Genomic DNA, 5,765 nt, shown 5'->3' with positions numbered 1-5,765 from the left:
AGGATGGAGAACATGTGTACCCCCGTGGTGGATTCATGTTGATGTATGGCAAAACCAATACAATATTGTAAAGTAAAATAAATAAATATGTTAAAAAAATTCTAAATCTAGTATGTCTTAGGCACTGAACAAATGTTTGTTGAGTGAATGAATAAATGAATAAAAACTTGTGACTTAGAACAAAAGGGGCAAACATATTAAGCATTTTTTAAAGATGTGGAGATAACTCTTAATTCTGTTATTTCCCAGCCATCAGCCTTTAGGTACATTGTTAGACTCAGTTTCTCTGGCCTATTACCTATTGATGGTATCTGACTGGATTCCTTATAGAGTTGTGAGGATTAAAGAAGACATTGAATTTAACTGAAGTCAGGACAAGAGAATTAACATTTATTGAGTACTATCAAAAGCTGGAACCAGTACACAATATTATTCTCCTAACACTCTTGTAATGCAGGTATCATTTTCCTATTTAACTGGGATTAGTCTGTAGCTTAGAGAGTTGTTATCTGAACAGTAAGCAGTAGAGTTACGGTTTTCATCCAGTGCCCTGTGGCCCTTCCATTCATGTCCTTTTCTCCAACCCACCTTCAGATGTTGGTTGCTATTTTCAGGACACCATCAGGAGCCAAGTGTGGAAGCCAGAATTGCATATTGAGTTGTCATCAAATCTTTATAAAATGGGAAAGAAGGGATCTTAGCCAATGAAACTTGTCTCCATATGGTTAAATTTTGTAAAGAAAACTTGGAGCTGACTCTCCTGAAAGAGCTCTAGCTGGTCGGCAGTGCCAGTAACCGACTACTCAGTCTCTGCCTGAACTATTCAGAGCCACTCTGGGGCTTTGGGGGGCTACCTTCACCTCCATTCTTCAGCAGATATGGCATCTGCCATTTTCTGAAAAAACTCTTTCTACTTTACAGGCTTCCTTCATGTGCCAAAATATGGAGGAAGAAGAGGCAGGCCAAGGCAAAGTCCTGTCTTTCTTATTTCTCAGCTCTATCTGGTCCTTCTAATGCATGCTGTGATTCCTGCCCAGGGCTCAGGGAATTTAATTTTTAGCTCTTCTGCATCCTAAATACTTCTCAGTGAATGAAGTCTTCTCCCCTTCATGTTTTCTGGGCCATTTAGGTCCAGATGGATCACCTGTCTTAAAGAGATGCTGCTGATTCTGACAGAAATTTCCATGAATTTGGGTCTCTATATCACTGGTCTTCATTTTGGTTGTACTGGTGGGGAAAAGTGCTTTTTCAACACAATAAATTGCTTCAACTAGCAATTTCCCATTTGTTTCTCAGCTTAGGTGGGGTGGCAAGTCTGGTCAAGTAAATAGGTTTCTTGGAACAATAGTTCTCACACTTTTCATGTTCAATGTATTTTCAGTGACTCAACTAAAAGACTCATTTGGCAACAGTAAACAAGTCAGCAGTAATTACTGATTGGTTTGAACTACAGAAAATAATGTCTCAGACTTTAGGGTTTTTTGATCTCATAGCACCACTGCTGCTGTTTGATAGAAATACTGACTGTCTTGACTAGTCTTTCTTATACACACAGAAGACAATGTTCTCAGGTGTTTCATAAACATTTTTTTCCTTAGCATCTGCTTGAATCTGCAATACAATCCTTCCTGGTTCACAGGAAGTTTTACTCTGCCCTGTATCATTGTATCATGTTGCACTACCCACTGAATGCAATGCTTAATCTGACAGGCATTGTCAAATAGAGTATTCTAGTGAGAGACAAAATATATTTGCATATTGATCAAAAATTTGTAACACATCCAATTAAAAAAATTATTTTTACTTTATTTTACTTTACAATACTGTATTGGTTTTGCCATACACTGACATGAATCTGCCACAGGTGCACATGAGTTCCCAATCCTGAACCCCTCTCCCACCTCCCACCCCATATAATCTCTCTGGATCATCCCCCTGGATCATCCCCGTGCACCAGCCCCAAGCATCCTGTATCCTGTATCAAACATAGACTGGCGATTCGTTTCTTACATGTTAGTATACATGTTTCAATGCCATTCTCCCACATCATCCCACCCTCTCCCTCTCCCTCAGAGTCCAAAAGTCCGTTCTATACATCTGAGTCTTTTTTGCTGTCTCATATACAGCGTTATCAATACCATCTTTCTAAATTCCATATATATGTGTTAGTATACTGTATTGGTGTTTTTCTTTCTGGCTTACTTCACTCTGTATAATCGGCTCCAGTTTCATCCATCTCATTAGAACTGATTCAAATGTATTCTTTTTAATGGCTGAGTAATACTCCATTGTGTATATGTACCACAGCTTTCTTATCCATTCATCTGCTGATGTTGCTTCCATGTCCTGGCTATTATAAACAGTGCTGCGATGAACATTGGGGTACATGTGTGTCTTTCAATTCTGGTTTCCTCGGTGTGTATCCCCAGTAGTGGGATTGCTGGGTCATATAGCAATTCTATTTCCAATTTTTTTAAGGAATCTCCACACTGTTCTCCATAGTGGCTGTACTAGTTTGCATTCCCACAAACAGTGCAAGAGGGTTCCCTTTTCTCCACACCCTCTCCAGCATTTATTGCTTGTAGACTTTTGGATCACAGCCATTCTGACTCGTGTGAAATGGTACCTCATTGTGGTCTTGATTTGCATTTCTCTAGTAATGAATGATGTTGAGCATCTTTTCATGTGTTTGTTAGCCATCCGTATGTCTTCTTTGGAGAAATGTCTATTTAGTTCTTTGGCCCATTTTTTGATTGGGTCATTTATTTTTCTGGAATTGAGCTGCATAAGTTGCTTGTATATTTTTGAGATTAGTTGTTTGTCAGTTGCTTCATTTGCTATTATTTTCTCCCATTCAGAAGGCTGTCTTTTCACCTTGCTTATAGTTTCCTTTGTTGTGCAGAAGCTTTTAATTTTAATTAGATCCCACTTGCTTATTTTTGCTTTTATTTCCAGTATTCTGGGAGGTGGATCATATAGGATCCTGCTGTGATTTATGTTGGAGAGTGTTTTGCCTATGTTCTCCTCTAGGAGTTTTATAGTTTCTGGTCTTATGTTTAGATATTTAATCCATTTTGAGTTTATTTTTTGTGTGGTGTTAGAAAGTGATCTAGTTTCATTCTTTTACTAACGGTTGACCACTTTTCCCAGCACCACTTGTTAAAGAGATTGTCTTTACTCCACTGTATATTCTTGCCTCTTTTGTCAAAGATAAGGTGTCCATATGTGTATGGATTTATCTCTGGGCTTTCTATTTTGTTCCATTGATCTACATTTCTGTCTTTGTGCCAGGACCATACTGTCTTGATGACTGTGGCTTGGTAGTAGAGCCTGAAGTCAGGCAAGTTGATTCCTCCAGTTCCATTCTTCTTTCTCAAGATTGCTTTGGCTATTCGAGTTTTTTTTGTATTTCCATACAAATCTTGAAATTATTTGTTCTAGTTCTGTGAAAAATACCGCTGGTAGCTTGATAGGGATTGCATTGAATCTGTAGATTGCTCTGGGTAGTATATTCATTTTCACTATATTGATTCTTCCAAGCCATGAACACGGTGTATTTCTCCATCTATTCGTGTCCTCTTTAATTTCTTTCATCAGTGTTTTATAGTTTTCTATATATAGGTCTTTAGTTTCTTTAGGTAGATATATTCCTAAGTATTTTAGACTTTTCGTTGCAATGGTGAATGGAATTGTTTCCTTAATATCTTTTTCTACTTTCTCATTATTAGTGTATAGGAATGCAAGGGATTTCTGTGTGTTGATTTTATATCCTGCAACTTTACTATATTCATTGATTAGGTCTAGTAATTTTCAGGTGGAGTCTTTAGGGTTTTCTATGTAGAGGATCATGTCATCTGCAAACAGTGAGAGTTTTACTTCTTCTTTTCCAATTTGGGTTCCTTTTATTTCTTTTTCTGCTCTGATTGCTGTGGCCAAAACTTCCAGAACTTTGTTGAATAGTAGCGGTGAAAGTGGGCACCCTTGTCTTGTTCCTGACTTTAGGGGAGATGCTTTCAATTTTTCACCATTGAGGAGAATGTTTGCTGTGGGTTTGTCATATATAGCTTTTATTATGTTGAGGTATGTTCCTTCTATTCCTGCTTTCTGGAGAGTTTTTATCATAAATACATCCAATTTTTTTTGATACATATATGTTCTGTATCACATTGTAAAACTTTGGTCTGGACAAATGTAGTCCAAGATTCTGACTTTCTGTTCTCTTTTATTTTTTTTTTCTCCTTTACATATAATTGTATTTAACTTCTGATTTAGCCAAGATGATTTGTGGGGTTTTTTTTTTCTCCCTAAATACCAACATTCTTTTTCTCTAAGTCCAATGAGGTCACAAAGACAGTAATATCTAAATACAACTCTGGTTCACAATAAAGAAATCTAATATGAAGAAAGTGCATTAGTGAAAAAAAATTGAGTTTGATTCCCAGCCATTTGGTAATTGGGTAGTATTAATCTGAAATTTTCATACTGGCATCACCGACTCAATGGACGTGAGTTTGGGTAAACTCCGGGAGTTGGTGATGGACAGGTAGGCCTGACGTGGTGCAGTCCATGGGGTCGCAACAAGTCAGACACAACTGAGTGACGGAACTGAACTGAATCTTAACTTATATCCCTTTGTCTGTAAAATATAGATAATAATGCTACCATCCTATGAAGATTGGACGAGATAATATATGGAGTATATGTGTCATCAGTTCAGTTCAGTCACTCAGCCGTGTCCACCTCTTTGCGACCCCATGGACAGCAGCATGCCAGTACTCCTTGTCCATCACCAACTCCCCGAGTTTACCCAAACTCATGTCCATCGAGTTGGTGATGCCATTCAACCATCTCATCCTCTGTCGTCCCCTTCTCCTCCTGCCTTCAATCTTTCCCAGCATCAGGGTCTTTTCCAATGAGTCAGCTCTTCACATCAGGTGGCCAAAGTATTGGAGTTTCAGCTTCAACATCAGTCCTTCCAATGAACACTCAGGACTTATCTCCTTTAGGATGGACTGGTTGGATTTCCTTGCAGTCCAAGAGACTCTCAAGAATCTTCTCCAACACCACAGTGTTCAAAAGCATCAATTCTTTGGCACTCAGCTTTGTTTATAGTCCAACTCTCACATGCATCCATGACTACTGGAAAAACTGTAGCTTTGACTAGATGGACTTTTGTTGGCAAAGTAATGTCTCTGCTTTTTAGTATGCTGTCTAAGTTGGTCATAACTTTCCTTCCAAGGAGTAAGCATCTTTTAATTTCATGGCTGCAGTTACCATTTGCACTGATTTTGGAACCCCCCAAAATAAAGTCAGTCACTGTTTCCACTGTTTCCCCATCTATTTGCCATGAAGTGATGAGACCAGTTATGTGTCAAAGTGCTTAGATAATATTAATTTCCTTTTCTTTATGGCCCTCATCTCTTCTGGATATCTCTATGTGTCTGCTGGTACTGCTGCTGAAGGACTTAGGTTAGGTTTAAAGGATGGATGTGTTGAAATTGACAGCCAACAAGTAAGTTAGAGTTATGCTATCCTCCTGAAGTGGCAAAAAGATGCCCATTAACTCTTAAGATTTTTAAACATAGCCCCCTCTTTTTATAAACCTTTTTTTTTTTTTTTCAAGAAAATCTCAGTAATTCCATTCTCCCTTGGCATGGGTTCTTTTAATCTTGGGCAGTAGATTTGAGGAAGAAGGAGAGCACAAGAGGGAAAGTGGGGTAAGAGCCAATAAAAAGGTGCATTATCAAGCTGGCCATACGTGGTAT

This window comes from Budorcas taxicolor, chromosome 3, assembly GCF_023091745.1.
Source record: "Budorcas taxicolor isolate Tak-1 chromosome 3, Takin1.1, whole genome shotgun sequence".
NCBI lineage: Eukaryota > Metazoa > Chordata > Mammalia > Artiodactyla > Bovidae > Budorcas > Budorcas taxicolor.
Note: the sequence above shows the minus strand (reverse complement) of the source record.